A 21,618-nucleotide genomic window follows, 5' to 3' on the forward strand; every position below is an offset into this window, starting at 1 on the left:
CATGAGTGTTCAAGCATGTGTATCAAGAATATATGACATGTCACTAGTACCTTAGGGTTGCTTTCTATCCAGCCTTAGAAGATTGTTCTCAGCTTTCACCTTATTTATATAAGCCTTTGCTGTGGTTGCCTTCAAAACTCCTTTTGTGTTACAACCCAATTGCCTAGCTAAAGTGGTCAATTGTGACGCCTTCATGCTTTCAATGGGTGTACGCTCCTTTGCCAAGATCTCTTGTATTTGGGCTCTTCTCATTTCATTGCGGTGGCTTGTGTCACTTGCATCTTCAATGATAGTTTCATCTCTGTCACCTTTTGCAGGTGGTATTCTTCTTGTAAAGAACACCTTAGCTGACCAAACATCATTTTTCTGCTTCCAATACTCCATGATTTGTTTGTATTCACTATCATTTGTCACTATAGGTTGTCCATAACGATTAGAAGCAATTAAATCACGCACATCCCTTCTCTCATCAAGCTGAATCAAGTATGGCAGTAGCTCCTCCAAGAGCATATTGTCAACCATCTTCTCAGCATCAAATTGTGGTGGAAAAATGCAATTGTTTGCTGGTGAAATACATCCCTTGTAAGGAGAGTCATCAATAAGCACTGTTCTTTGTGGATCACATTCAAACCCCATGGCAATTTTGGCTAGAGGCTTGAACATTGCCTCAACGTTTGGATTGTCGGGTCTAAACAATTTTTGAGTTTGAGCGGTGTAGCAAACATCTTGCGACCAAATTGCAAAGAAAGGCAATGTATCCTCAGCTAAGTTGTTTAGTGCTGCAAGGATTTGATACACATTATTCCTAGTAGCTGTCGACCAAATTGCAACATTAAACCTTTGTAAAATAGTCTTCAAGAATTGGATGCAACCTGGCCTGAGTATAATATATCTTTTTGAATCCATTTGCACTGAGTTGTGGTGTGAGGATGGTTGAGGGGAACGTTTCAACAATAGACCATTTAAATCCAATATAATTGTAAGCATGGATTTCTCAACATCTACGCTACATGACGTAGTACCAATTGGCAATAGCTCGTGAGTGGACTTTTCAGTCTCTTTTGATGTATGTTGCATTTTTGAAGCATCGATTTCTTGGTTCTCATTATTGGAAGCTTGCTCAAGTTGCACAACACTAGACTCTAGTATAGAAATATCATCCATCTTGGGCACTTTAGAAACCATAGAATCTATGGATTCTATAGTTGTTGACTGAACCATAGGAGCATTATCCATCCCAGTTTGTGAATCTAAGAAAACACACACACAAATGGTATCTCAAAACCACTAGAATTTTATTCACCATATTTATATGTAGAACTCCTAGTAAGAAATTTATTTAAGGTAAAGTCGTTGTTAGAATCCTTGCAACCATTTTCAGCATTCGTACACCAAACACCACTTGTCTAAAATACAATCTACTAACTCAACATTTTCCATCCTACACTTTATTAAAGATGAGTACTTAAAGTGAAAACTAAAAGCCACCCTTGTTGAGGAAACATGGATACAAGGTCCACCAAATGTCCAACCTAGACTACAAGAAAATAATTAGAGATTTGGCTTAGATTTGGATTCAAAGGCCACCACTTATTCAAGTAAGATAACTCCACTTGTTTAAGACAGTAATGTTTGAAGCCCCACCACTTGTCCAACCTAGACATTGATTAAATTTTGGTAAGATTTATCACAAATCTAGAGTAGAATCAAGATTCTATGGCCAAGGTAGTCAAATATGTTAGACAACACACAAAGCATAAGAGCACTCTAGATTCTCGTTGAGCATAAACTAAACAATAATCAAATGTTATATTACTTGAGATTTCATCCATGAAAAATGAAAATGATGCATGTACTTGAGATTTCCATCCATGTACAATACTTTACAATGTCAAGTAAAGTTATAGTCAGCAAACAACTCTTCTCCTGCTTCAACTTGACAAATAGTCTCAATGCATACATGGCCATATTCTTCTGACTTGATGTGTGAAGAGGTGCATTTATGCCAAGGTGGCAAATTTGGATCAAATGTATAGCGTACGTTGGGACAGACATTTGTACTGTGAGAACTATTTATATAGCCCGACACGTTTCCTTCTTCTACACAACCAATAATGTATGATTGATCTTCCTCTTCTTCTATGTTTGGATCCTCTAGAAGAGAATATTTATAAGCTCTTGGAAATATTTTGCATATCTTTTTCCAGTCTTGAAATCTATACTTATGCCCTCCATAGTTTAGAATAGTCAAACCACTTTCCAGGGTAGTATGCACAAATAGCCCATAACCAGCTCCTTCAATACATGAAAGTCGCACTTCAAAATCCACACCGTTAATATGGAAAATTACATCTTTGGGAATAGGAAAAGTTGGTGTCCCAAAAGGATCTTCATGCCAATCATAGTGTGAAATACATCTAGTTTTTATATCACTTAACTCCTTTGTGTCTGCAAAAAGAAGAAAATATTATGCATAAAATAATGACAATATCAAAGAAAGATATCATTATTTTATAGTCCAATAGGTCCATTGTATGGAAGACTTAGAGTGCCTCTTACATGGTGCCTCCAAGGTTTCCAAAAAATAAAATCATTGGAAAAAAAAGGCCACTGTGTCTCCAATCTATTGCCCATTTGAAGCATAGAGAGAACCAAGGTCCACCACTTGTCCAAGCTAGACATGGAGCATTGACACAAGATCCAACACTTATCCAAGAACCCTATAGTATATGTGGTAACATGGGATGCATTGATGCAACAAAAGTAGTCTAGCCTCCTCATCCATCTCTTTTTTCTTGTAGCCTAGAGGGATTAGTTTCAAGGTCTATCACTAGTCAAAAACTACACATAGAACATTGATACAAGGTTCCACCACATGTGAAACCTATCATCTCTAGTAGCATGGATGGTTTGATATCAAGGTTCATCGCGTGTCCTACCTATACTCTATTGTAGCATATAGATTCTGGTTTGGTGGTACTACACTTGTCCAAACTTGGCTTGTTGTTGATATCTGGAGGTAATCAAGGGTCCTCCACTTGTCCAAGTTAGGCATATAAAACAATTGCAAGGTCCACCATGTGTACAACATATGATTGATTATAGCATGCATGGTCTTATTTCATGGGCAACCATCTTCTCTCCAACATGTGTCCAACCTCGGCTCCATTGAAGCATGGAGAGAAGCAAGGTCCACCACTTATCAAAGCTATTATTTTCTCCCAGTGCTTTCAAAACCCATAATACGTTGTACATGGGGGGGGGGGGATTCTTGTTTCAAGGTCCACCACTTGGCTAAGATTGGATCCATTGAAACATAAAGAGAAGCAAGCTCTACCATTTGTCCAAGCTAGGAGCCATTGAAACATGAAAACCCCATAATATGTTGTATACGGGGGGTGTTTTTCAAGGTCTACCACTTGTCTAAGCTATGGTCCATTGGAACATGGAGAGAAGCAAAGCTCCACCACTTTTCTAAGCTAGGATCCATTGAAACATGGAGAGAAGCAAGCTCCATTGTTTGTCTAAGCTAGGCTCCATTGGAACATGGAGAAAACAAGCTCCACCACTTGCCTATTATTGCATAGAGATTCTGGTTTGAAGGTCCACCACTTGTCCAACCTTGCCTTCATGTATGGAGATAATCAAGAGTGCAATGCTTCTCTAAGCTAGGGACATAAAAGAGTTTCAAGGTCCACTACATATACGATCTATGATGGGTTGTAGCATGGGAGGTTTCATTTTAAGGTTGACCACTTCTCCAGCTCCGCTTGTCCAACCTCAGATCCATTGAAGAATGGAGAATAAAGGTGTACCAACTCTCCAAAATAGGCAAGACAATCTCTATAAAACCCATGAATTGTTAATATATGCTATGCTGTGGAGTTTTGTTTGAAGTTCCACTCCTTATCCAAGCTACAATCCATTGAAGCATGGAACTAAGTAAGATATATCTCTAGTCCAAGATAGGATCCATTGAAACATAGAGAGAATCAAGGTCCACCACTTGTCCAAGCTATGCATGGGTAATTGATATAAGGACCACTACGTTTTCACCTATACTATGCTCTATCATGGATGGTTTCATATCCCACCAATTTTCCAACCTATTTAGTAGGTTGTATTATGGGGGTTTGGTTTCAAGGTACTTCACTTGTCTAAGGTGGGTTCCATTGAACCATGGAGAGAAACTATGTCTACCACTTGTCCGAAATATGCTCCTTTAAAACATAAAAACAAGGTCCACCACTTGTCCAAGCTAAAGTTTCTCTCCATTGAAGCATGGAGAGAAACAAGGTCTACCACCTGTCCAAAATATGCTCCATTGAAACATAAAAGCAAGGTCCACCACTTGTCCAAGCTAATATAACAAATGGGTGTTGGTTACAAGGTGTACCACACTTGTCTAAACTAGTCTTCATGCAAGGTCTACCACATGTCCAAGCTATATGAGCTTGTTTTGAAGGTCTACCACACCTCTTGAAATTAGGATCCATGTAAGGTCCACCTTTTGTCAAGCTATGCATTTAATGAGTACTAAAACTAAGTAAATTGCAGTACTTAAATACCTTTCCAAGCTCATTAAGATTTTGGTCTCTAAGGCCGGCCACCACCACATGTCTAATCTATGCTCTAATTGATTACTTATGCTAGTTCTCAAAGTCCAAACATAAGCTCCCTTCTAGCAAGGTTAGTTTAAATTTAGGCTCCAGCACCTGTCTAAGCTAGGTTCAATTTATGAAGCATCACCATTTAACCATGCTACGATCTAATGTATCATATCAAGGGGGTATTGATAAAAGGTCCAAAACTTATTGAGTTCAAGCTCTTAAGTAATTAAGTCTTTGTGAGTATTAAATGTTATAGTTTTAGTCTACAGATCCACCATTCAAAAACTCAAGTAATTTACTATTTACATTCAAACCTTGAATGCTTGAGATAAAAAATACAAACTCAATCAATACTATATAAAGCAAAATCTAACATTAAGAGTATCAAATCAGTAACAAGAAACACTAACATGCACAAGAAACTCAAAACATACGTGTCTCCATTTCCAAAAAGTCCTCCATTGACAGAGGATGGTGTTGTTGTTGTTCTTCTTCTCTTTGTGGAGAGCACTCCTCTGTAACAGGCACAATGTCGCCTGATTGCGAAGTGGATTGTTGAAGTCCAGCCCATTTTTCTATATCTTCATGAGACTTAACAAAGTCTAGCAGCATGGTCTCCACGCTTTTTGCCTCCTCCACACTATCAATTAAGCAGATAACTTCTTTTTTCTGTTGTATTCCTTCTTGTGCAACCAAGGAGCCATCACCAAAAACATCAACAAGCTTGCGGTCTTCAAAACAATATGTACGAATGTAGTGCTTGACCAAAGCTCTTTTTTTGGCCTCCAAATATTGCAAATCTGACATATCGTTATCTGCTACTTGAAGAAGAGAACAATCAATTGGCATGGGATGTTCCTCTGATCTTCTTCTCAGGTCTTCAAATGCATTGCCTTGTCCCAAGAAGGCAATAACTGTTAGGAATTGAATTGCTCCTTTGCAAGGAGCTGATGGAAAGTGATGCAATGCACCACAACAATGGTAGCTCAGATTATCTCCCATGGCGTGAAAGGCACATTGCAATTTTGTGAAGTTAGTGAAATCCACAAATGCAAGAAAGACAAATCCAGGATCTGTTGACCCTCCAGCAATAGCCAAGATCCCATCCAAAGCATTGTTAAATGTCTCCTCACTCCACTTCAAATTGCCTCCAACGTTTTTTGTCATATCTAAAACACATAAGCCAATAGGCACTTTATTATTGAAGTGGCGCATCAAGTAGAGATTGCCTTCCATTTGTAGGCTCACCACATAGATTGACCATGGCAAATCTCTAGGCTCAGTTTTCTCCTTTTGAAGGTGAATTGCCCATTGCATGTATTTTATTGCTCCATCTGGAAAAGCCATTTTCTTTGTTCCACGCGTCAAACTAGATCTGATCCATTCCTCGCATAGCATTAAAATTGTTTTATAAACAACATCATTGATGTTATACATTTTGATGTTATACATTTTGTATAACATCATTGATGTTATACATTTTGACCACCTCCTCCCAGTCTTTACATGGTGAAGACTCATTCAAATTGTTGAAGCCTTCAAGAAGTGCATCTTGAATCAATTTGTCTTGCTTCAACTGCTTGATTCGATCATACATGTCAGTTGCATCACCATCCTTTGCACTCTTTGACAGTAAAATCTTCTCATCTCTAATCTCTTCTTGAATAGTCTTTACCTCTGATTCCTCAAGGCCACAAAGGTATCTAAATACAGTTGTTGGGGGTTTCTTATTCTCCTCTTCTAGATTTTCAATGATTTCTATCCAGCAATCATAAACTAAATCAGAGTACGTGACCATGTGTGCCTGTTTAGCAATCCAACTTGCTGCTGCACTCATTCTTGCCAATCGAAGAAAAGCCTAAAAAGAAATAGAGAAATAATTAAACTATTGAGCAAGATTTGTTAATTAAACACTATCAAAAAGACAAAGAAAATAACTTACATCCCATCCGGCACGAGATGCATGTCCCTCTGCAATTCCACTTGCTGCCTTTGGTGGTCGTCCTGAGAAGATCCATTGACTCCGTAAATGTCTCAATATTTGGCTGTAAGGTTGCTTGACATACAATGCCTGAGCCTCCTCATTTGCAATGGCAGATATAGCAGTTGCAACAAATGGAGGAGCATTCACAACAATGCGAGCCTTTCTAAATTTATACACGCTAATCAGTCTTTCAAAGATCTCTTTGTTGTTTTGTTCATTGTGAAGCAAAACTTTTGCAGCATAGATTGAATGCTGCCCATCAAGAATCCAATAATGATAATCTTTAATTTTTTGCTCCTCTACCTCTTCTACTGCCAAAGGAGTCCCCTTCTTTGATTTTGCATTTCGAACAGGCATCAAATATGCACATGCTGCAGGCTTGGTCGTACTCCGTGAAAATCCAAATAACACACTTTCAGCGTGTTTTTTATCCATAATACGTGCATTATAGTGATCAGGAGCAAGCCAACAATTTTGAATAGGGATATCAAATTCCCTATATTGGAAAGGAAAATAATTTATGTACTTATTCATTCCACCTGTATCTTTTTCTTGTCCTTTCATGGCCTCAGCTTCTAAAACATCTGGATCCACAATTCTCATCTTTGACATTGAACCCTCTGTTGATGAGGATGCCAAAGATGCCTTGTCTACATCCAAAATGGAACTAGTTCGCTTAGCTTCTACTTTCTGCACTTTTGCTTGCTTCTTTGTGGATGGTGGTCGTGAAGCTTTCACCTTTTTTCGTTGTAGTGTGGCAATGATGGAGCTTTGAAGTTGATCTGCTGTGATATTTGGATTTGATTCTGCAAACTTCCATCCTCGAGAAAACATTGTCTCTTCTTTGTTTCTAGACATGCGCTCCAATGCATATGCTCCTGGAGATAGTTGAAATTCTAGATTCATTGGAACTAGAATGTCAATGCATTCCACCTCTGGATGACTATCAACTACAGAGACAGATGCTTCCACAACTTGTCCAACATCTTCAAACAAGCTGTCATTCTCCTTTTTGGCAATAAATAGATGCACCTTATGAAATTGTGCACCCTCTATACCATGTATGTCCAAATACCATTTCCTAAGATCATTGCAAGTATAGTCAACTGAGACAGCAACCCTTGCAACCTGTTTTTTTGGAGCCATCTTTCCTGAAACAAAAAAAACCAAATGTTATTTTAACATATACTTTTTTGTAATGGATTAAGTTTGTGTGAATACAAGTTCCACCACTTGTTCAAGCTAGATCTAAGCAAGTATACATAGTGATCATTTAAGCTAGTAAACTAAGGGAAGGGAGAAGTAAGGTCCACCACTTGTCCAAGCTCAGCTCTAGACAACATGGAGAGATTCGAGGTCTACTAATTGTCTAATATAGGCTAACTATATTGAAACATAGAGAGAAGCAAAGGTCCACCACTTGTCCAATCTAGGGTCCATTGAAACATGGAGAGAAGGATGCTCCACCATTTGTCCAAAATAGGCTCCATTGAAACATGAAGAGAAGCAAGATGCACCATGTCTTTGAGATGCTAGGCTCCATTGAAATACCTTAAACCCATGATATTTTGTATATGTGGGGTTTAAATTCAAGGTCCACCACTTGTCCAACCTATTATCCCTAGTAGCATGAGTGGTTTGGTCTCAAGATTCACCACTTTTCCACTCTATGTCATTATATTAAGAAGATCTGGGTGTTAAGGTCCACCACTTGTCCAACCTATAAGGCTATATCTTAAATGGTATTATTTACCACCACTTGGAATGCACATGATGGGTTTTACATAGGGGTATGGTTCCAAGGTCCACCACTTGTCCAAGCTAACTCTATTGAAACATAGAGAGAATCAAAGGTCCACCACTTGTCCAAGCTAGGCTCCATTGAAACATGGAGAGAAGGATGCTCCACCATTTGTCCAAGCCAGGTTTGATTGAAACATGAAGAGAAGCAAGCTGCACCATGTCTCCAAAATGCTAGGCTCCATTGAAATATCTTAAACCCATGATATTTCGTACATGGGGGGTTTACATTCAAGGTCCACCACTTGTCCAACCTATTATCACTAGTAGCATGAGTGGTTTGATGTCAAGATTCACCACTTTTCCACTCTATGTCATTATATTAAGAAGATCTGGGTGTTAAGGTCCACCACTTGTCCAACCTATAAGGCTATATCTTAAAGGGTATTCTTTCTCACCACTTGGAATGACCATGATAGGTTTTACATGGGGGTTTGGTTCCAAGTTCCACCACTTGTCCAAGCTAACTCTATTGAAACATAGAGAGAAGCAAAGGTCCACCACTTGTCTAAGCTAGGGTCCATTGAAACATGGAGAGAAGGATGCTCCACCATTTGTCCAAGATAGGCTCCATTGAAACATGAAGAGAAGCAAGCTGCACCATGTCTCCAAGATGCTAAGATCCATTGAAATACCTTAAACCCACGATATTTTGTACATGGGGAGTTTACATTCAAGGTCCACCACTTGTCCAACCTATTATCTCTAGTAGCATGAGTGGTTTGGTCTCAAGATTCACCACTTTTCCACTCTATGTCATTACGTTAAGAAGATCTGGGTGTTAAGGTCGACCACTTGTCCAACCTATAAGGGTATATCTTAAAGGGTATTCTTTCTCACCACTTGAAATGTCCATGATATGTTTTACATGGGGGTTTGGCTCCAAGGTCCACCACTTGTCCAAGCTAACTCTATTGAAACATAGAGAGAAACAAAGGTCCACCACTTGTCCAAGCTAGGCTCCATTGAAACATGGAGAGAAGGATCCTCTACCATTTGTCGAAGCTAACTCTATTGAAACATGGGGGGTTTACATTCAAGGTCCACCACTTGTCCAACCTATTAACGCTAGTAGCATGAGTGGTTTGGTCTCAAGATTCACCACTTTTTCACTCTATGTCATTATATTAAGAATATTTGGGTGTTAAGGTCCACCACTTGTCCAACCTATAAGGCTATATCTTAAGGGTTATTCTTTCTCACCACTTGGAGTGACCAGCATAGGTTTTACATGGGGGTTTTGTTTCAAGGTCCACCACTTGTCCAAGCTAACTCTATTGAAACATAGAGAGAATCAAAGGTCCACCACTTGTCCAAGCTAGGGTCCATTGAAACATGGAGAGAAGGATGCTCCACCATTTGTCCAAGATACGCTCCATTGAAACATGAAGAGAAGCAAGCTACACCATGTCTCCAAGATGCTAGGCTCCATTGAAATACCTCAAACCCATGATATTTTGTACATGGGGGGTTTACATTCAAGGTCCACCACTTGTCCAACCTATTATCTCTAGTAGCATGAGTGGTTTGGTCTCAAGATTCACCATTTTTCCACTCTATGTCATTCTATTAAGAATATCTGGGTGCTAAGGTCCACCACTTGTCCAACCTATAAGGCTATATCTTAAACTTTATTCTTTCTCACCACTTGGAGTTACCAAGATAGGTTTTACATGGGAGTTTGGTTCCAAGGCCCACCACTTGTCCAAGCTAACTCTATTGAAACATAGAGAGAAGCAAAGGTCCACCACTTGTCCAAGCTAGGCTCCATTGAAACATGGAGAGAAGGATGCTCCACCATTTGTCCAAGATAGGCTCCATTGAAACATGAAGGGAAGCAATCTGCACCATGTCTCCAAGATGCTAGGCTCCATTGAAATACCTTAAACCCATGATATTTCGTACATGGGGGGTTTACATTCAAGGTCCACCACTTGTCCAACCTATTATTCTTAGTAGCATGAGTGGTTTGGTCTCAAGATTTACCACTTTTCCACTCTATGTCGTTATATTATGAAGATCTAGGTTTTAAGGTCGACCACTTGTCCAACCTATAAGGCTAGATCTTAAAGGGTATTATTTCTCACCACTTGGAATGACCATGATATGTTTTACATGGGGGTTTGGTTTCAAGGTCCACCACTTGTCCAAGCTAACTCTATGGAAACATAGAGAGAAGCAAAGGTCCACCACTTGTCCAAGCTAGGCTCCACTGAGACATTTAGAGAAGGATGATCCCCCATTGGTGGAAGATAGGCTTCATTGAAACATGAAAAGAAGCAAGTTGCACCATGTCTCCAAGATTCTAGGATCCATTGAAATACCTTAAACCCACGATATTGTTTACATGTGGGGTTTAACGTCAAGGTCAGTCACTTTTCCAAGCTATTATCCCTAGTAGCATGAGTGGTTTGGTCTCAAGATTCACCACTTTTCCACTCTATGTCATTATATAAAGAAGATCTAGGTGTTAAGGTCGACCACTTGTCCAACCTATAAGGGTATATCTTAAAGGGTATTCTTTCTCACCACTTGAAATGTCCATGATATGTTTTACATAGGGGTTTGGTTCCAAGGTCCACCACTTATCCAAGCTAACTTTATTCTTCTCATAGAGAGAAGCAAAAGGTCCACCACTTGTCCAAGCTAGGCTCCATTGAAACATGGAGAGAAGGATGCTCCACCATTTGTCGAAGCTAACTCTATTGAAACATGGAAGGTTTACATTCAAGGTCCACCAGTTGTCCAACCTATTAACGCTAGTAGCATGAGGGGTTTGGTCTCAAGATTCACCACTTTTTCACTCTGTGTCATTATATTAAGAATATTTGGGTATTAAGGTCCACCACTTGTCCAACCTATAAGACTATATCTTAATGGTTATTCTTTCTGACCACTTGGAGTGACCATGAAAGGTTTTACATGGGGGTTTGGTTCCAAGGTCCACCACTTGTCCAAGCTAACTCTATTGAAACATAGAGAGAAGCAAAGGTCCACCACTTGTCTAAGCTAGGGTCTATTGAAACATGGAGAGAAGGATGCTCCACCATTTGTCCAAGATAGACTCCATTGAAACATGAAGAGAAGCAAGCTGCACCATATCTCCAAGATGCTAGCCTCCATCGAAATACCTTAAACCCACGTTATTTTGTACATGGGGAGTTTACATTCAAGATCAACAATTTGTCCAACCTATTATCGCTAGTAGCATGAGTGGTTTGCTCTCAAGATTCACCACTTTTCCACTCTCTGTCATTATATTAAGAATATTTGGGTGTTAAGGTCCACCACTTGTCCAACCTATAAGACTATATCTTAATGGTTATTCTTTCTCACCCCTTGAAAGACTATATCTTAATGGTTATCCCTAGCTATTATTGCTAGTAGCCTGAGTGGTTTGGTCTCAAGATTCACCACTTTTATTAAGAATATGTGGGTGTTAAGGTCCACCACTTGTCCAACCTATAAGGCTACATCTTAAAGGTTATTCTTTCTTACTACTTGGAGTGACCATGATAGGTTTTACATGGGGGTTTGGTTCCAAGGTCCACCACTTGTCCAAGCTAACTCTATTGAAACATAGAGAGAAGCAAAGGTCCACCCCTTGTCTAAGCTAGGGTCCATTGAAACATGGAGAGAAGGATGCTCCACCATTTGTCCAAGGTAGGCTCCATTGAAACATGAGGAGAATCAAGGTGCACCATGTCTCCAAGATGCTAGGCTCCATCGAAAAACATTAAACCCACGATATGTCGTAGATGAGGGGTTTACATTCAAGGTCCAACACTTGTCCAAGCTATTATTGGTAGTAGCCTGAGTGGTTTGGTCTCAAGATTCACCACTTTTCCACTCTATGTCATTATATTAAGAATATGCGCGTGTTAAGGTCCACCACTTGTCCAACCTATAAGGCTACATCTTAAAGGTTATTCTTTATTACCACTTGGAGTGACCATGATAGGTTTTACATGGGGGTTTGGTTCCAAGGTCCACCACTTGTCCAAGCTAACTCTATTGAAACATAGAGAGAAACAAAGGTCCACCACTTGTCCAAGCTAGGGTCCATTGAAACATGGAGAGAAGGATGCTCCACCATTTGTCCAAGATAGGCTCCATTGAAACATGACGAGAAGCAAGCTGCACCATGTCTCCAAGATGCTAGGCTCCATCGAAATACATTAAACCCACGATATTTCGTAGATGAGGGGTTTACATTCAAGGTCCACCACTTGTCCAAGCTATTATTGCTAGTAGCCTGAGTGGTTTGGTCTCAAGATTCACCACTTTTATTAAGAATATGTGGGTGTTAAGGTCCACCACTTGTCCAACCTATAAGGCTACATCTTAAAGGTTATTCTTTCTTACTACTTGGAGTGACCATGATAGGTTTTACATGGGGGTTTGGTTCCAAGGTCCACCACTTGTCCAAGCTAACTCTATTGAAACATAGAGAGAAGCAAAGGTCCACCCCTTGTCTAAGCTAGGGTCCATTGAAACATGGAGAGAAGGATGCTCCACCATTTGTCCAAGGTAGGCTCCATTGAAACATGAGGAGAAGCAAGGTGCACCATGTCTCCAAGATGCTAGGCTCCATCGAAAAACATTAAACCCACGATATGTCGTAGATGAGGGGTTTACATTCAAGGTCCAACACTTGTCCAAGCTATTATTGCTAGTAGCCTGAGTGGTTTGGTCTCAAGATTCACCACTTTTCCACTCTATGTCATTATATTAAGAATATGCGCGTGTTAAGGTCCACCACTTGTCCAACCTATAAGGCTACATCTTAAAGGTTATTCTTTATTACCACTTGGAGTGACCATGATAGGTTTTACATGGGGGTTTGGTTCCAAGGTCCACCACTTGTCCAAGCTAACTCTATTGAAACATAGAGAGAAACAAAGGTCCACCACTTGTCCAAGCTAGGGTCCATTGAAACATGGAGAGAAGGATGCTCCACCATTTGTCCAAGATAGGCTCCATTGAAACATGACGAGAAGCAAGCTGCACCATGTCTCCAAGATGCTAGGCTCCATCGAAATACATTAAACCCACGATATTTCGTAGATGAGGGGTTTACATTCAAGGTCCACCACTTGTCCAAGCTATTATTGCTAGTAGCCTGAGTGGTTTGGTCTCAAGATTCACCACTTTTATTAAGAATATGTGGGTGTTAAGGTCCACCACTTGTCCAACCTATAAGGCTACATCTTAAAGGTTATTCTTTCTTACTACTTGGAGTGACCATGATAGGTTTTACATGGGGGTTTGGTTCCAAGGTCCACCACTTGTCCAAGCTAACTCTATTGAAACATAGAGAGAAGCAAAGGTCCACCCTTGTCTAAGCTAGGGTCCATTGAAACATGGAGAGAAGGATGCTCCACCATTTGTCCAAGGTAGGCTCCATTGAAACATGAGGAGAAGCAAGGTGCACCATGTCTCCAAGATGCTAGGCTCCATCGAAAAACATTAAACCCACGATATGTCGTAGATGAGGGGTGTACATTCAAGGTCCACCACTTGTCCAAGCTATTATTGCTAGTAGCTTGAGTGGTTTGGTCTCAAGATTCACCACTTTTCCACTCTATGTCATTATATTAGGAATATGCGCGTGTTAAGGTCCACCACTTGTCCAACCTATAAGGCTACATCTTAGAGGTTATTCTTTCTTACTACTTGGAGTGACCATGATAGGTTTTACATGGGGGTTTGGTTCCAAGGTCCACCACTTGTCCAAGCTAACTCTATTGAAACATAGAGAGAAACAAAGGTCCACCACTTGTCCAAGCTAGGGTCCATTGAAACATGGAGAGAAGGATGCTCCACCATTTGTCCAAGATAGGCTCCATTGAAACATGACGAGAAGCAAGCTGCACCATGTCTCCAAGATGCTAGGCTCCATCGAAACACATTAAACCCACGATATTTCGTAGATGAGGGGTTTACATTCAAGGTCCACCACTTGTCCAAGCTATTATTGCTAGTAGCCTGAGTGGTTTGGTCTCAAGATTCACCACTTTTCCACTCTATGTCATTATATTAAGAATATGTGGGTGTTAAGGTCCACCACTTGTCCAACCTATAAGGCTACATCTTAAAGGTTATTCTTTCTTACTACTTGGAGTGACCATGATAGGTTTTACATGGGGGTTTGCTTCCAAGGTCCACCACTTGTCCAAGCTAACTCTATTGAAACATAGAGAGAAACAAAGGTCCACCACTTGTCCAAGCTAGGGTCCATTGAAACATGGAGAGAAGGATGCTCCACCATTTGTCCAAGATAGGCTCCATTGAAACATGACGAGAAGCAAGCTGCACCATGTCTCCAAGATGCTAGGCTCCATCGAAATACATTAAACCCACGATATTTCGTAGATGAGGGGTTTACATTCAAGGTCCACCACTTGTCCAAGCTATTATTGCTAGTAGCCTGAGTGGTTTGGTCTCAAGATTCACCACTTTTATTAAGAATATGTGGGTGTTAAGGTCCACCACTTGTCCAACCTATAAGGCTACATCTTAAAGGTTATTCTTTCTTACACTTGGAGTGACCATGATAGGTTTTACATGGGGGTTTGGTTCCAAGGTCCACCACTTGTCCAAGCTAACTCTATTGAAACATAGAGAGAAGCAAAGGTCCACCCTTGTCTAAGCTAGGGTCCATTGAAACATGGAGAGAAGGATGCTCCACCATTTGTCCAAGGTAGGCTCCATTGAAACATGAGGAGAAGCAAGGTGCACCATGTCTCCAAGATGCTAGGCTCCATCGAAAAACATTAAACCCACGATATGTCGTAGATGAGGGGTTTACATTCAAGGTCCACCACTTGTCCAAGCTATTATTGCTAGTAGCCTGAGTGGTTTGGTCTCAAGATTCACCACTTTTCCACTCTATGTCATTATATTAAGAATATGCGCGTGTTAAGGTCCACCACTTGTCCAACCTATAAGGCTACATCTTAAAGGTTATTCTTTATTACCACTTGGAGTGACCATGATAGGTTTTACATGGGGGTTTGGTTCCAAGGTCCACCACTTGTCCAAGCTAACTCTATTGAAACATAGAGAGAAACAAAGGTCCACCACTTGTCCAAGCTAGGGTCCATTGAAACATGGAGAGAAGGATGCTCCACCATTTGTCCAAGATAGGCTCCATTGAAACATGACGAGAAGCAAGCTGCACCATGTCTCCAAGATGCTAGGCTCCATCGAAATACATTAAACCCACGATATTTCGTAGATGAGGGGTTTACATTCAAGGTCCACCACTTGTCCAAGCTATTATTGCTAGTAGCCTGAGTGGTTTGGTCTCAAGATTCACCACTTTTATTAAGAATATGTGGGTGTTAAGGTCCACCACTTGTCCAACCTATAAGGCTACATCTTAAAGGTTATTCTTTCTTACTACTTGGAGTGACCATGATAGGTTTTACATGGGGGTTTGGTTCCAAGGTCCACCACTTGTCCAAGCTAACTCTATTGAAACATAGAGAGAAGCAAAGGTCCACCCTTGTCTAAGCTAGGGTCCATTGAAACATGGAGAGAAGGATGCTCCACCATTTGTCCAAGGTAGGCTCCATTGAAACATGAGGAGAAGCAAGGTGCACCATGTCTCCAAGATGCTAGGCTCCATCGAAAAACATTAAACCCACGATATGTCGTAGATGAGGGGTTTACATTCAAGGTCCACACTTGTCCAAGCTATTATTGCTAGTAGCCTGAGTGGTTTGGTCTCAAGATTCACCACTTTTCCACTCTATGTCATTATATTAAGAATATGGCGTGTTAAGGTCCACCACTTGTCCAACCTATAAGGCTACATCTTAAAGGTTATTCTTTATTACCACTTGGAGTGACCATGATAGGTTTTACATGGGGGTTTGGTTCCAAGGTCCACCACTTGTCCAAGCTAACTCTATTGAAACATAGAGAGAAACAAAGGTCCACCACTTGTCCAAGCTAGGGTCCATTGAAACATGGAGAGAAGGATGCTCCACCATTTGTCCAAGATAGGCTCCATTGAAACATGACGAGAAGCAAGCTGCACCATGTCTCCAAGATGCTAGGCTCCATCGAAATACATTAAACCCACGATATTTCGTAGATGAGGGGTTTACATTCAAGGTCCACCACTTGTCCAAGCTATTATTGCTAGTAGCCTGAGTGGTTTGGTCTCAAGATTCACCACTTTTATTAAGAATATGTGGGTGTTAAGGTCCACCACTTGTCCAACCTATAAGGCTACATCTTAAAGGTTATTCTTTCTTACTACTTGGAGTGACCATGATAGGTTTTACATGGGGGTTTGGTTCCAAGGTCCACCACTTGTCCAAGCTAACTCTATTGAAACATAGAGAGAAGCAAAGGTCCACCCCTTGTCTAAGCTAGGGTCCATTGAAACATGGAGAGAAGGATGCTCCACCATTTGTCCAAGGTAGGCTCCATTGAAACATGAGGAGAAGCAAGGTGCACCATGTCTCCAAGATGCTAGGCTCCATCGAAAAACATTAAACCCACGATATGTCGTAGATGAGGGGTTTACATTCAAGGTCCACCACTTGTCCAAGCTATTATTGCTAGTAGCCTGAGTGGTTTGGTCTCAAGATTCACCACTTTTCCACTCTATGTCATTATATTAAGAATATGCGCGTGTTAAGGTCCACCACTTGTCCAACCTATAAGGCTACATCTTAAAGGTTATTCTTTATTACCACTTGGAGTGACCATGATAGGTTTTACATGGGGGTTTGGTTCCAAGGTCCACCACTTGTCCAAGCTAACTCTATTGAAACATAGAGAGAAACAAAGGTCCACCACTTGTCCAAGCTAGGGTCCATTGAAACATGGAGAGAAGGATGCTCCACCATTTGTCCAAGATAGGCTCCATTGAAACATGACGAGAAGCAAGCTGCACCATGTCTCCAAGATGCTAGGCTCCATCGAAATACATTAAACCCACGATATTTCGTAGATGAGGGGTTTACATTCAAGGTCCACCACTTGTCCAAGCTATTATTGCTAGTAGCCTGAGTGGTTTGGTCTCAAGATTCACCACTTTTATTAAGAATATGTGGGTGTTAAGGTCCACCACTTGTCCAACCTATAAGGCTACATCTTAAAGGTTATTCTTTCTTACTACTTGGAGTGACCATGATAGGTTTTACATGGGGGTTTGGTTCCAAGGTCCACCACTTGTCCAAGCTAACTCTATTGAAACATAGAGAGAAGCAAAGGTCCACCCCTTGTCTAAGCTAGGGTCCATTGAAACATGGAGAGAAGGATGCTCCACCATTTGTCCAAGGTAGGCTCCATTGAAACATGAGGAGAAGCAAGGTGCACCATGTCTCCAAGATGCTAGGCTCCATCGAAAAAACATTAAACCCACGATATGTCGTAGATGAGGGGTTTACATTCAAGGTCCACCACTTGTCCAAGCTATTATTGCTAGTAGCCTGAGTGGTTTGGTCTCAAGATTCACCACTTTTCCACTCTATGTCATTATATTAAGAATATGCGGTGTTAAGGTCCACCACTTGTCCAACCTATAAGGCTACATCTTAAAGGTTATTCTTTATTACCACTTGGAGTGACCATGATAGGTTTTACATGGGGGTTTGGTTCCAAGGTCCACCACTTGTCCAAGCTAACTCTATTGAAACATAGAGAGAAACAAAGGTCCACCACTTGTCCAAGCTAGGGTCCATTGAAACATGGAGAGAAGGATGCTCCACCATTTGTCCAAGATAGGCTCCATTGAAACATGACGAGAAGCAAGCTGCACCATGTCTCCAAGATGCTAGGCTCCATCGAAATACATTAAACCCACGATATTTGTAGATGAGGGGTTTACATTCAAGGTCCACCACTTGTCCAAGCTATTATTGCTAGTAGCCTGAGTGGTTTGGTCTCAAGATTCACCACTTTTATTAAGAATATGTGGGTGTTAAGGTCCACCACTTGTCCAACCTATAAGGCTACATCTTAAAGGTTATTCTTTCTTACTACTTGGAGTGACCATGATAGGTTTTACATGGGGGTTTGGTTCCAAGGTCCACCACTTGTCCAAGCTAACTCTATTGAAAAATAGAGAGAAGCAAAGGTCCACCCCTTGTCTAAGCTAGGGTCTATTGAAACATGGAGAGAAGGATGCTCCACCATTTGTCCAAGGTAGGCTCCATTGAAACATGAGGAGAAGCAAGGTGCACCATGTCTCCAAGATGCTAGGCTCCATCGAAAAACATTAAACCCACGATATGTCGTAGATGAGGGGTTTACATTCAAGGTCCACCACTTGTCCAAGCTATTATTGCTAGTAGCCTGAGTGGTTTGGTCTCAAGATTCACCACTTTTCCACTCTATGTCATTTAATTAAGAATATGCGCGTGTTAAGGTCCACCACTTGTCCAACCTATAAGGCTACATCTTAAAGGTTATTCTTTATTACCACTTGGAGTGACCATGATAGGTTTTACATGGGGGTTTGGTTCCAAGGTCCACCACTTGTCCAAGCTAACTCTATTGAAACATAGAGAGAAACAAAGGTCCACCACTTGTCCAAGCTAGGGTCCATTGAAACATGGAGAGAAGGATGCTCCACCATTTGTCCAAGTAGGCTCCATTGAAACATGACGAGAAGCAAGGTGCACCATGTCTCCAAGATGCTAGGCTCCATCGAAAAACATTAACCCACGATATTCGTAGATGAGGGGTTTACATTCAAGGTCCACCACTTGTCCAAGCTATTATTGCTAGTAGCCTGAGTGGTTTGGTCTCAAGATTCACCACTTTTCCACTCTATGTCATTAATTAAGAATATGTGGGTGTTAAGGTCCACCACTTGTCCAACCTATAAGGCTACATCTTAAAGGTTATTCTTTCTTACCACTTGGAGTGACCATGATAGGTTTTACATGGGGGTTTGGTTCCAAGGTCCACCACTTGTCCAAGCTAACTCTATTGAAACATAGAGAGAAACAAAGGTCCACCACTTGTCCAAGCTAGGGTCCATTGAAACATGGAGAGAAGGATGCTCCACCATTTGTCCAAGATAGGCTCCATTGAAACATGACGAGAAGCAAGCTGCACCATGTCTCCAAGATGCTAGGCTCCATCGAAATACATTAAACCCACGATATTTCGTAGATGAGGGGTTTACATTCAAGGTCCACCACTTGTCCAAGCTATTATTGCTAGTAGCCTGAGTGGTTTGGTCTCAAGATTCACCACTTTTATTAGAATATGTGGGTGTTAAGGTCCACCACTTGTCCAACCTATAAGGCTACATCTTAAAGGTTATTCTTTCTTACTACTTGGAGTGACCATGATAGGTTTTACATGGGGGTTTGGTTCCAAGGTCCACCACTTGTCCAAGCTAACTCTATTGAAACATAGAGAGAAGCAAAGGTCCACCCTTGTCTAAGCTAGGGTCCATTGAAACATGGAGAGAAGGATGCTCCACCATTTGTCCAAGGTAGGCTCCATTGAACATACAGGAGAAAGCAAGGTGCACCATGTCTCCAAGATGCTAGGCTCCATCGAAAAAACATTAAACCCACGATATGTCGTAGATGAGGGTGTTTACATTCAAGGTCCACCACTTGTCCAAGCTATTATTGCTAGTAGCCTGAGTGGTTTGGTCTCAAGATTCACCACTTTTCCACTCTATGTCATTATATTAAGAATATGCGCGTGTTAAGGTCCACCACTTGTCCAACCTATAAGGCTACATCTTAAAGGTTATTCTTTATTACCACTTGGAGTGACCATGATAGGTTTTACATGGGGGTTTGGTTCCAAGGTCCACCACTTGTCCAAGCTAACTCTATTGAAACATAGAGAGAAACAAAGGTCCACCACTTGTCCAAGCTAGGGTCCATTGAAACATGGAGAGAAGGATGCTCCACCATTTGTCCAAGATAGGCTCCATTGAAACATGACGAGAAGCAAGTGCCATGTCTCCAAGATGCTAGGCTCCATCGAAATACATTAAACCCACGATATTTCGTAGATGAGGGGTTTACATTCAAGGTCCACCACTTGTCCAAGCTATTATTGCTAGTAGCCTGAGTGGTTTGGTCTCAAGATTCACCACTTTTATTAAGAATATGTGGGTGTTAAGGTCCACCACTTGTCCAACCTATAAGGCTACATCTTAAAGGTTATTCTTTCTTACTACTTGGAGTGACCATGATAGGTTTTACATGGGGGTTTGGTTCCAAGGTCCACCACTTGTCCAAGCTAACTCTATTGAAACATAGAGAGAGAAGCAAAGGTCCACCCCTTGTCTAAGCTAGGGTCCATTGAAACATGGAGAGAAGGATGCTCCACCATTTGTCCAAGGTAGGCTCCATTGAAACATGAGGAGAAGCAAGGTGCACCATGTCTCCAAGATGCTAGGCTCCATCGAAAAACATTAAACCCACGATATGTCGTAGATGAGGGGTTTACATTCAAGGTCCACCACTTGTCCAAGCTATTATTGCTAGTAGCCTGAGTGGTTTGGTCTCAAGATTCACCACTTTTCCACTCTATGTCATTATATTAAGAATATGCGCGTGTTAAGGTCCACCACTTGTCCAACCTATAAGGCTACATCTTAAAGGTTATTCTTTATTACCACTTGGAGTGACCATGATAGGTTTTACATGGGGGTTTGGTTCCAAGGTCCACCACTTGTCCAAGCTAACTCTATTGAAACATAGAGAGAAACAAAGGTCCACCACTTGTCCAAGCTAGGGTCCATTGAAACATGGAGAGAAGGATGCTCCACCATTTGTCCAAGATAGGCTCCATTGAAACATGACGAGAAGCAAGCTGCACCATGTCTCCAAGATGCTAGGCTCCATCGAAATACATTAAACCCACGATATTTCGTAGATGAGGGGTTTACATTCAAGGTCCACCACTTGTCCAAGCTATTATTGCTAGTAGCCTGAGTGGTTTGGTCTCAAGATTCACCACTTTTATTAAGAATATGTGGGTGTTAAGGTCCACCACTTGTCCAACCTATAAGGCTACATCTTAAAGGTTATTCTTTCTTACTACTTGGAGTGACCATGATAGGTTTTACATGGGGGTTTGGTTCCAAGGTCCACCACTTGTCCAAGCTAACTCTATTGAAACATAGAGAGAAGCAAAGGTCCACCCTTGTCTAAGCTAGGGTCCATTGAAACATGGAGAGAAGGATGCTCCACCATTTGTCCAAGGTAGGCTCCATTGAAACAT

Source organism: Adiantum capillus-veneris, chromosome 4, assembly GCF_014529385.1.
Source record: "Adiantum capillus-veneris isolate H3 chromosome 4, ASM1452938v2, whole genome shotgun sequence".
Classification (NCBI taxonomy): Eukaryota; Viridiplantae; Streptophyta; class Polypodiopsida; order Polypodiales; family Pteridaceae; genus Adiantum; species Adiantum capillus-veneris.